Genomic DNA, 12,013 nt, shown 5'->3' on the forward strand with positions numbered 1-12,013 from the left:
TTTAGTACTTTGACATTAGAAAATGCAGGCATTGAGATCTGATAGCACATCTCTTCAGGTGTGCCATTTTTCCCTTGAATTTTGTTGAAGTGTCTGGTGCTTTGATCTCTGACCAAAGTTGCTATATAGGCATAAGGCTGTCAGTCCATTTGAACCATTTGTAGCACTTAGTCTTGCCTTTCCCAGTGACCTTTCAAAATGAAAAATAAATCAATACATTCTGTATGGTTGGTGATATTTGGTATGGAAGACCAATTTAAAGTTATGTTATAATAAGTATATGTTAAAATAGAACACGTTTTCTCCATTAGTTCTTTTTTTTTCCATTTTTTTTAACATCTTTATTGGAGTATAATTGCTTTACAATGGTGTGTTAGTTTCTGCTTTATAACAAAGTGAATCAGTTATACATATACATATGTTCCCATATCTCTTCCCTCTTGCATCTCCCTCCCTCCCACCCTCCCTATCCCACCCCTCTAGGTGATCACAAAGCACCTAGCTGATGTCCCTGTGCTATGCGGCTGCTTCCCACTAGCTATCCATTTTACTTTTGGTAGTGTATATATGTCCATGCCACTCTCTCGCTTTGTCACAGCTTACACTTCCCCCTCCCCATATCCTCAAGTCCATTCTCTAGTAGATCTGTGTCTTTATTCCTGTCTTGCCCCTAGTTTCTTCATGACCTTTTTTTTTTTCTTAAATTCCATATATATGTGTTAGCATATGGTATTTCTTTTTCTCTTTCTGACTTACGTCACTCTGTATGACAGATTCTAGGTCCATCCACCTCACTACAAATAACTCAGTTTCGTTTCTTTTTATGGCTGAGTAATATTCCATTGTATATATGTGCCACATCTTCTTTATCCATTCATCTGTTGATGGACACTTAGGTTGCTTCCATGTCCTGGCTATTGTAAATACAGCTGCAATGAACATTTTGGTACATGACTCTTTTTGAATTATGGTTTTCTCAGTGTATATGCCCAGTAGTGGGATTGCTGGGTCCTATGGTAGTTCTATTTGTAGTTTTTTAAGGAACCTCCATACTGTTCTCCATAGTGGCTGTATCAATTTACATTCCCACCAACAGTGCAAGAGTGTTCCCTTTTCTCCACACCCTCTCCAGCATTTATGGTTTCTAGATTTTTTGATGATGGCCATTCTGACCGGTATGAGATGATATCTCATTGTAGTTTTGATTTGCATTTCTCTAATGATTAATGATGTTAGGCATTCTTTCATGTGTTTGTTGGCAATCTGTATATCTTCTTTGGAGAAATGTCTATTTAGGTCTTCTGCCCATTTTTGGATTGGGTTGTTCGTTTTTTTGATATTGAGCTGCTTGTAAATTTTGGAGATTAATCCTTTGTCAGTTGCTTCATTTGCAAATATGTTCTCCCATTCTGAGGGTTGTCTTTTGGTCTTGTTTATGGTTTCCTTTGCTGTGCAAAAGCTTTGAAGTTTCATTAGGTCCCATTTGTTTATTTTTGTTTTTCTTTCCATTTCTCTAGGAGGTGGGTCAAAAAGGATCTTGCTGTGATTTATGTCATAGAGTGTTCTGCCTATGTTTTCCTCTTAAGAGTTTGATAGTGTCTGGCCTTACATTTAGGTCTTTAATCCATTTTGAGCTTATTTTTGTGTATGCTGTTAGGGAGTGATCTAATCTCATACTTTGACATGTACCTGTCCAGTTTTCCCAGCACAATTTATTGAAGAGGCTGTCCTTTCTCCACTGTACATTCCTGCCTCCTTTATCAAAGATAAGGTGACCATATGTGTGTGGGTTTATCTCTGGGCTTTCTATCCTGCCCCATTGATCTATCTCTCTGTTTTTGTGCCAGTACCATACTGTCTTGATTACTGTAGCTTTGTAGTAGAGTCTGAACTCAGGTAGCCTGATTCCTCCAGCTCCGTGTTTCGTTCTCAAGATAGCTTTGGCTATTTGGGGTCTTTTGTGTTTCCATACAAATTGTGAAATTTTTACTTCTAGTTCTGTGAAAAATGCCAGTGATAGTTTGATAGGAATTGCATTGAATCTGTAGATTGCTTTGGGTAGTAGAGTCATTTTCACAATGTTGATTCTTCCAATCCAAGAACATGGTATATCTCTCCATCTATTTGTATCATCTGTAATTTCTTACATCAGTGTCTTATAATTTTCTTCATATAGGTCTTTTGTCTCCTTAGGTAGGTTTATTCGTAGATATTTTATTCTTTTTGTTGCAATGGTAAATGGGAGTGTTTTCTTCATTTCACTTTCAGATTTTTCATCGTTAGTGTATAAGAATGCAAGAGATTTCTGTGCATTAATTTTGTTTCCTGCAACTCTACCAAATTCATTGATTAGTTCTAGTAGTTTTCTGGTAGCATCTTTAGGATTCTCTATGTATAGTATCATGTCATCTGCAAACAGTGACAGCTTTACTTCTTCTTTTCCGATTTGGATTCCCTTTATTTCCTTTTCTTCTCTGATTGCTGTGGCTAAAACTTCCAAAATTACGTTGAATAAGAGTGGTGGGAGTGGGCAACCTTGTCTTTTTCCTGACCTTAGTGGAAATTCTTTCAGTTTTTCACCATTGAGGATGGTGTTGGCTGTGGGTTTGTCATATATGGCCTTTATTATGTTGAGGAAAGTTCCCTCTATGCCTGTTTTCTGCAGGGTTTTTATCATAAATGGGTGTTGAATTTTGTCGAAAGCTTTCTCTGCATCTATTGAGATGACCATATGGTTTTTCTCCTTCAATCTGTTAATATGGTGTATCACATTGATTGATTTGCGTATATTGAAGAATCCTTGCATTCCTGGAATAAACCCCACTTGATCATGGTGTATGATCCTTTGAATGTGCTCTTGGATTCTGTTTGCTAGTATTTTGTTCAGGATTTTTGCATCTATGTTCATCAGTTATATTGGCCTGTAGTTTCCTTTCTTTGTGACATCCTTGTCTGGTTTTGGTATCAGGGTGATGGTGGCCTCGTAGAATGAGTTTGGGAGTGTTCCTCCCTCTGCTATATTTTGGAAGGGTTTGAGAAGGATAGCTGTTAGCTCTTCTCTAAACATTTGATAGAATTCGCCTGTGAAGCCATCTGGTCCTGGGCTTTTGTTTGTTGGAAGATTTTTAATCACAGTTTCAATTTCAGTGCTTGTGATTGTTCTGTTCATATTTTCCGTTTTTTCCTGATTCAGTCTTGGCACCTTGTGCATTTCTAAGAATTTGTCCACTTCTTCCATGTTGTCCATTTTATTGGCATAGAGTTGCTTGTAGTAATCTCTCATGATCTTTTGTATTTCTGCAGTGTCAGTTGTTATCTCTCCTTTTTCATTTCTAATTCTATTGATTTTAGTCTTCTCCCTTTTTTTCTTGATGAGTCTGGCTAATGGTTTATCAATTTTGTTTATTTTCTCGAAGAACCAGCTTTTAGTTTTATTGATCTTTGCTATCGTTTCCTTCATTTCTTTTTCATTTATTTCTGATCTGATCTTTATGATTTCTTTCCTTCTGCTAACTTTGGGTTTTTTTTGTTCTTTCTCTGATTGCTTTAGGTGCAAGGTTAGGTTGTTTATAGGAGATGTTTCCTGTTTCTTAAGGTAGGATTGTATTGCTATAAACTTCCCTCTTAGAACTGCTTTTGCTGCATCCCATAGGTGTTGAGTCGTCGTGTCTCCATTGTCATTTGTTTCTAGGTATTTTTTGATTTCCTCTTTGATTTCTTCAGTGATCTCTTGGTTATTAAGTAGTGTATTGTTTAGCCTCCATGTGTTTGTATTTTTTACAGATCTTTTCCTGTAATTGATATCTAGTCTCATAGCATTGTGGTCGGAAAAGATACTTGATGCAATTTCAATTTCCTTAAATTTACCAAGGCTTGATTTGTGACCCAATATGTGATCTATCCTGGAGAATGTTCCATGAGCACTTGAGAAGAATGTGTGTTCTGTTGTTTTTGGATGGAATGTCCTATAAATATCAATTAAGTCTATCTTGTTTAATGTATCATTTAAAGCTTGTGTTTCCTTATTTATTTTCATTTTGGATGATCTGTCCATGGGTGAAAGTGGGGTGTTAAAGTCCCCTACTATGATTGTGTTACTGTCGTTTTCCCCTTATATGGCTGTTAGTATTTGCCTTATGTATTGAGGTGCTCCTATGTTGGGTGCATAAATATTTACAATTGTTATATCTTCTTCTTGGATCGATCCCTTGATCATTATGTAGTGTCCTTCTTTGTCTCTTGTAATAGTCTTTATTTTAAAGTCTATTTTGTCTGATATGAGATTTGCTACTCCAGCTTTCTTTTGATTTCCATTTGCATGGAATATCTTTTTCCATCCCCTCACTTTCAGTCTATATGTGTCCCTAGGTCTGAAGTGGGTCTCTTGTAGACAGCATATATACGGGTCTTGTTTTTGTATCCATTCAGCGAGTCTGTGTCTTTTGGCGGGAGCATTTAATCCGTTTACATTTAAGGTACCTATCGATATGTATGTTCCTATTCCCATTTCCTTAATTGTTTTGGGTTTGTTAATGTAGGTCTTTTCCTTCTCTTGTGTTTCCTGCCTAGAGAAGTTCCTTTAGCATTTGTTGTAAAGCTGGTTTGGTGGTGCTGAACTCTCTCAGCTTTTGCTTGTCTGTAAAGGTTTTAATTTCTCCATCAAATCTGAATGAGATCCTAGCTGGGTAGAGTAATCTTGGTTGTAGGTTTTTCTCCTTCATCACTTTAAATATATCCTGCCACTCCTGTCCTGCAGAGTTTCTGCTGAAAGATCAGCTGTTAACCTTATGGGGATTCCCTTGTGTGTTATTTGTTGGTTTTCCCTTGCTGCAATATGTTTTCTTTGTATTTAATTTTTGATAGTTTGATTAATATGTGTCTTGGCGTGTTTCTCCTTGGATTTATCCTGTATGGGACTCTCTGTGCTTCCTGAACTTGATTAACTATTTCCTTTCCCATGTTAGGGAAGTTTTCAACTTCCCTAATCTCTTCAAATATTTTCTCAGTCCCTTTCTTTTTCTCTTCTTCTTCTGGAACCCCTATAATTCAAATGTTGGTGTGCTTAATGTTGTCCCACAGGTCTCTGAGACTCTCCTCAGTTCTTTTCATTCTTTTTTCTTTAGTCTGCTCTGCAGTAGTTATTTCCACTATTTTATCTTCCAGGTCACTTATCTGTTCTTTTGCCTCAATTATTCTGCTATTGATCCCTTCTAGAGAATTTTTAATTTCATTTATTGTGTTGTTCATCACTGTTTGCTCTTTAGTTCTTCTGGGTCCTTGTTAAACGTTTCTTGTACTTTGTCTATTCTATTTCCAAGATTTTGGATCATCTTTACTATCATTATTCTGAATTCTTTTTCAGATAGACTGCCTATTTCCTCTTCATTTATTAGGTCTGGTGGGTTTTTGCCTTGCTTCTTTATCTGCTGTGTGTTTCTCTGTCTTCTCATTTTGCTTAACTTACTGTGTTTGGGGTCTCCTTTTCGCAGGCTGCAGGGTCGCAGTTCCCATTGTTTTTGGTGTCTGTCCCCAGTGGCTAAGGTTGGTTCAGTGGGTTGTGTAGGCTTCCTGGTGGAGGGGACTAGTGCCTGTGTTCTGGTGGATGAGTCTGGATCTTGTCTTTCTGGTGGGCACGTCCACGTCTGGTGGTGTGTTTTGGGGTGTCTGTGGCCTTATTATGATTTTAGGCAGCCTCTCTGCTAATGGATAGGGCTGTGTTCCTGTCTTGCTAGTTGTTTGGCATAGGGTGTCCAGCACTGTAGCTTGCTGGTCGTTGAGTAAAGCTGGGTTTTGGCGTTGAGATGGAGATCTCTGGGAGATTTTCGCTGTTTGATATTACGTGGAGCTGGGAGGCCTCTTGTGGACCAGTGTCCTGAAGTTGGCTCTCCCAGCTCAGAGGCACAGCACTGACTCCTGGCTGGAGCACCAAGAGCCTTTCGTCCACACGGCTGGCACAAGGTGGCCATCCATGGTTTCATGTCAGCATCATCTCAGGCACAAACCTCCTTGTTTTTCCATTTTGTCTTTAAGTTACTTGTTGAAACAACTGGCCTGCGGTCCCCAGGACTGTTGCGGCTTCGGCCGCCGGGGCCCCTCCGGAGCCGGCATCCTCAGTGAGGCCTCCCTCCCCTTGGGCTCCGGGGCAGTTCCGTGACGGCGGAGGGAAGAGACCCCAAGCCGGGAGTTCCAGCTCTGCAGAAACGCGGGCTCCGTTCTCTCCATTAGTTCTTAATACTTATCTTGAAGTTCTGTAGATTGACCTAAGATTAACATAAAATAAAATATAAAGGAAAGAGAGGATTAACTAGAACTTTCTTATCAAGTTGGAGACTCACAAGCTTTCACTAAAACCTCCTTATTGTTATGTGGGTTGAGACAAGTGCTGTTTGGCGTTAGGAGCTCTTGTTACTGAGATCTGGGTGACTGCCTTGTCCCAAAGGATGAGTGCCTCCAGCCTCATGAAGTTTCCTGGGCAGTGCCACAGAGCATGGAGTTGGAGTTTTAAATAGTAAGCTGTGCCAGCCCTCTAAGATCTGACCCCCAAAGTCCTGCTTTTAACAGTCCCAGGGAGTTAGCCTCTGAGCCAGTCATTGGACACTGTCCCTTAGGAATCAGAACCAGGCCATGGTGAACAACCAGAGGACTTTCTGGGGCTTGACTATTCCCATTATTGGCTGTTCTTGTGGTTTTTCTTCTGCCAGGAGGAAGCAGTTCTCTTTTTCTTTCCTGGAGGTCTTTACTCCCCACTAGAGGTTACCCAGTTGTTAGAAACTGCTGTGTTACCATAGGATCAGTGCTCTATGCAAGCTAGAGCACAGTTGAGGACTGTACCCAGCCCCAGGAGAGTAATAACTGTTATTTTTTGGGTGCTTAAGTCATACAGCTAGTAAGTAGCTGAATTGGGATTCTGACCCAGGCATTCCAGCTCCAGATACATTCTGGGTGGAGTAACCAAGCTCTTTGAACATCTGACAGTAGAGAAACTGCCTCTCTAGAGTGCTGTTCACTCCTGAAAGTAGCGCCTCTCAGGACAGTCAGACTGTATCACGTCTCTCTCCCTTCTGCTTTCTCCACCTCTAAAGCAGCCTCCAGTATGCCCATATCCGTTCACAAGGTGACAGGCTCAGCCTTCTGTGAATCTTGAAAGATATCGCACATTAGTGCCTCTAACTCTGCTTGTGGAATGGTTCTTATGACACATTCCCTTTGGTAAATACCAGGACTTCTACCTGAGCCCTTCCAAATGGTAGGTCCTACAAACTCTTCCATAAATAATCTCTTACTCTCCTAGCACCCAGAGAAATGACTTCAAAGAAGACCTTTCTTTCTTCTTTCCTTCCTTCCTTCCTTCCTTCCTTCTTTCCTTCCTTCCTTCCTTCCTTCCTTCCTTCCTTCCTTCCTTCCTTCCTTCCTTCCTTCCTTCCTTTCTTCATGGAGAAGATGAGCACATTTAGACTCAACAATCTTTTCATCAAAATCTTTAGGCCTCTCTATGACCCAGACATTGCACTCCTGGCCATTTATACCAGAGAAATGAAGACTTAATATAAAAATATGTACCTGAATGTTTTTAGAAGCCTTAACATAATGCCCCAAAACTGGAGGTAATCAGATGTCCTTCAGTAGGTAGACAGTTAAACTGTGGTACATCCATACCTTGGAATACTACTCAGCAGTAGAAAAGAAACAAACTGTTGATACAGATAACAGCCCAGGTAAATCCCCGGAGAATTATGTTGAGTGAAAAAAAAATCCTCAAAGGTTACATACTGTATGGCTCTATTTATGTAACACTCTAGAAATGACAGAATTATAGTAATGGAAGACAGTAGTGGTTTCCAGGGGATAAGGAGAGGTAGGGGCAGGAGGGGAGTAGGTGTGGCTGTAAGAGGGCAAAGATCCTGGTGGGGCTGGAAATATTCTGTATCCTGACAGTATCAGTGTCAATATCCTGGTTGTGATATGGTACTACTGTTGTTTTACTCTATGTTACCATCAGGGGAAACTGGGTGAAAGGTACACAGGATCTCTCTGTATTGTTTCTTACAACTGAATTTGAATGTACAATTATCTCAAAATAAAAGGTTTAATTTAAAAAATCTTTAGTCCTCTTCACCCTTTGGACAATAGTTAACGTGTCCCGATTTTTATTCATTTCTATTATTTCTTGGGGAATCTATCAGTAGCTTTCTAGTGGTTTATTTAGGGTCTTCAGCATTTTCTTGGCAGGTTTCTAGTAATTAGGTCTAATGCATTTATATAGCATTAAGTTTGAAATCACATAAATTTGTAATTTGATCGTTTATTTTCTTATGTGACCTTGTCATATCAAAAGAAACTGGCAGAAAATGGTCTTTCTTATGGATTTAAGGAAACATTAGGATTACTTTGGGGGCACATAACTATATAATCGATAATTCTATCTCCAAATAAACAGCTACACTTGTCCTTTTCATAATATAAATCCTACTATCTTCAGAATAACCCCTGTACCATTTTAACATTGAAAAAGTCACATCTTAAATTAATATATTAGACTTTAGTCATGAAGGCTCAGCTCTAGTGGGTAGGACATAAAAGGAAAATAGTAGGCTTTGGGTGAACGCAGACTGTTTGTTCAGGGAAATCAATTAAGTGGCTCAGTGATGATGAAATCTGTCTAAACTGGTATTACAGACTTGCAGAAATATAGGGAACAGTTGAAGAGGGTTGGATGTTTTGCGTATTATCATGTCATCATGATATTTGCTGAACTGTTGTGGGACTGGTCCTCACATGTAGTTTGTCTTCACTTCCAACCTCACACTGATAGCCCTTACAATACAACCTGACTTACGTATGGTAAATGGAGCTTTATAAAATGCCGTTGATTATTCCCTATAAGTTTATTTAAAGGGACTTGATGACAGCGTAAATGACTAGTAAAAGTCATGAATTTCAGCTGGAACTATAAATTTGGGATTTAGACTTTATATCCCAAATTTACCACTTAGCATATTATCTGGAACATTTTGGGCACACAGTAAATGTTTGCCTAACAAATTACTATTGATTTTTTGTGGTCCATGCTGCCTTTCCGTGACCCCCTCGCTTCCACGTTCCTTCAAGAGAAGAGTGCAGTGGGACTGATGGGGGACTCTTCAAATGTCTGTCAGTGCCCTAAGGGGAAACCTGAGGGGGGTCCCAGTGAAAGTGTGAGTGTGGGGCTGCACCGAGATACAGGAGGGGTGGGGTCAGGCATGTGGAAAAGACTGCAGATAGATTTGAGCCAGTTTTCTTTCACACTGAAAAGAAAAGGTAGTTGGACAATCTCAGGAGGAGATTGAAGTACCAGTATTCAAGACAGATTAGACATTTTTTTTTCCTAAATGTACCTGTTTGGTTTAAACACAAGTGTTGGTTGTTTTTAATTTATTCCCCCACTGCAAATAGCATTTTATTTCTAAAATTGCTTTAGTGGGCTAACCTGAGATGTAGCCACCATTTATAATGGGAAAAATATGCATTCCAAATTCTGGTAAGTTAGAGTGAATTTTCAGAGTGCAGTTTCTCCTCTATTGATGGTAACATAATCTGACTCTCTTTCTTTCATTTTTCTGACCGTGCTTTCTTGTTAGTGGGCAACAGAGCTTCTCCTTATTAAGCCCTTCTTTCCTCTTTTTCACCACTTTATTACTCGTCATTGACTTTAGTAGCCTCATAAGTTGATGCCTTACCCATAGATTTTCTGGAAAATATCTACAGGTCCCTGTACCTTGTCTATGTTTAGTAGATAGCAAGTCCTTTTTCACACCACATCTTTGTTATAACTGAATCTTCTATTTATTATAGATCCTTGCTGGCACATTTCTGGATAGTCTGTTGAACCTTCTTAAGAATTCAGAGAAACTGCCGTGGGACCACGAAGAGAAAGATCTAATCTTAAGGCTTACGTGAGTATTTTCTACTGTGGACTCCCTCACAACATGTGAAAGCTTCAGTGAACTGTGGCCTTGCTTTTGGGCAGATTCAGTTCTATAGTCAAGATGAAAAATGTTGTCTATCATTGGGCTTATTAAATTTGGAGGTTAGTAGTTTCTCAAGGGCACAAAGAAATCACAAAATAAACCATGCTTATTCTCACTTAAAAAATAGACAAGAAAGACTTGTCCTTTTTACTGAGCTGATATTCGAAAGAATCCCAGTCTGCAAACCACAAGAATTCTTAACTGTTTGAACCAAAAATACCAAGTAGATTGTTTTTCATTATCTATTCTTAGAGAATTTAACCGAAACATGGTACCTCTTGAAAAGCACTTGATATGTGGTATTTTAATTTTTTAAAAGCTTGTGATACCTCTGTCTTTTTTATGGTCCAATCCAATGACTACTGTAGGGGAAAATAGGGAGATTACCCTTGAAAGAGAATTCTTGACTGTTTTTTTGAGAAACGTCTTCCCATTGGGTTAATTTCTTTAAAAAGCATTATATAGTGTCATAATCTGAGGTTTATCTTATCTTGATCCCTGTAACTCTTAATCATAAACATATTTTCCCATTATTTAGCATTATCCTTAACAGCTCCTTCTCACCCTTTATATCCAACAGGTCATTGAGTTGTGTTCATGCTATCTAGTGTATCGCTCTCCAGTATGCCCCCTTCTCTCTGCCACTGCCTTAGATCAGGCTATCATCATTTCTTGCCTGGATCTCTACAATGACACTGATTGATCTCCCTGTCTCCAATCTTGACCCTCTCCAAACTAACCTCTCTGTATTGCCAGAAAGTCATCTTTCTGAAAGACTAATATACTAAGACCATGCCATTTCCTTGACTTGAAATCCTTCAATGACTCCTTACTAAATAAAATTCAGATATAATAAATCTTACTATGGACTTGTTAGGAAGATTAAATAAAATTCATTAAGACCCCTTAATGCAGTACCTGGCTTGGAACAGGCTCTCAGTCTGTGTTAATGTTTCCCCCTTGCACGCATGGCAGCAGCAGAGCTTAAGGTGGCCCAGGAATAGAGGGACAGTGGCTCTGCTGGAAACCAGGCTAAAAGGAGTGGGGGCCAAGAATCTCACCGAACTCCAGAGCCAGGCTTTCCTAAATCCCCGGGAGGTTAGGCACAATAGATTGATCTAGCATCCAGTTCCATCTGTGTTCCAGGAAGACTTTGCCTGATAAATTATAAGCCAAGCTCATGTGTGACTAAGCTTTTTTAAACCTTAGAGTAAGGGAGCCATCTTAACAAACACATCGGTCTCTGCCTTTGTGTTTTCTTGTTTTGGTTTGTTTTCTCTTTAACTTCTTAGTAAAGTTTCTTTTGTCAGGCTTTAACTTTTTCTTAAATGAACCAAGGAAAGGACAATTGCAGGTGGGGTGGAGACACACCCACACACACACGCACGCACGCATGCACGCACGCACTGAGAGACCAAGAAATTGCTGAGGGCAGGGAAGTATCAGTGAAGGATGTGTGGAAACACCTACTGGTGAACCGAGGCTACTCAGATGGGTGAAGTATTAGCATGGACACAGCTGGGATTGCTGCCTTTGTCCTGCCTCTGCATCCCCACAGAGACCTGTTTTTCCTCATCTCTCCATCTTAAGACAGTGGGAGTTTGGCAAAATCAGATATTTAGATAACCACAGAACAAAGCAGAATAGGATCAATACTGTAAAAAGGACAGAATCCTTAATTTCATGATACTTCCAGTTTTTAAATTTAGTTTGTTGCCTTCCTTAGCTTTTCTCTTTCTATGAAAAATTTGAAGTTTGTGCTCTAAACACAACATTTAGCAGGTCCTTATTGAGTGTGAATTAAGTTATTGTTTTTTTCATGCTGATTTAGTTAACTTTTGAGCTGATAATTCTGTTTTACCATATAGAATATCTCAAATACAATAAAAAGCAAATATATGGAAGAGAATTACTTTGTTTTAAATAAGAATCTCTACCAGTAGTAGCGTTTGTGTGTGTGTATGTGCGTGTATAGGTAGTTTTATGAAGTTTAAGGAACATGCTGT

General features: G+C 39.2%; 1 protein-coding gene across 5 annotated transcripts in view; it reads left to right on the plus strand.

Annotated features, from left to right (window-relative positions):
• The window catches only part of ANKRD46 (ankyrin repeat domain 46), a 61,085-nt gene that overhangs the window by 14,874 nt on the left and 34,198 nt on the right, over nt 1–12,013 (plus strand). For all 5 annotated transcript variants that reach the window (XR_003793549.1, XR_003793550.1, XM_029222852.1 and 2 more), the window contains exon 2: nt 9,832–9,932. The gene's annotated coding sequence lies outside the window, so the exon portion shown is untranslated. The remainder of the gene's footprint in view (nt 1–9,831; nt 9,933–12,013) is intronic.

This window comes from Monodon monoceros, unplaced genomic scaffold, assembly GCF_005190385.1.
Source record: "Monodon monoceros isolate NGI ecotype Baffin Bay Population unplaced genomic scaffold, NGI_Narwhal_1 Super_Scaffold_14, whole genome shotgun sequence".
NCBI classification, from domain to species: Eukaryota; Metazoa; Chordata; class Mammalia; order Artiodactyla; family Monodontidae; genus Monodon; species Monodon monoceros.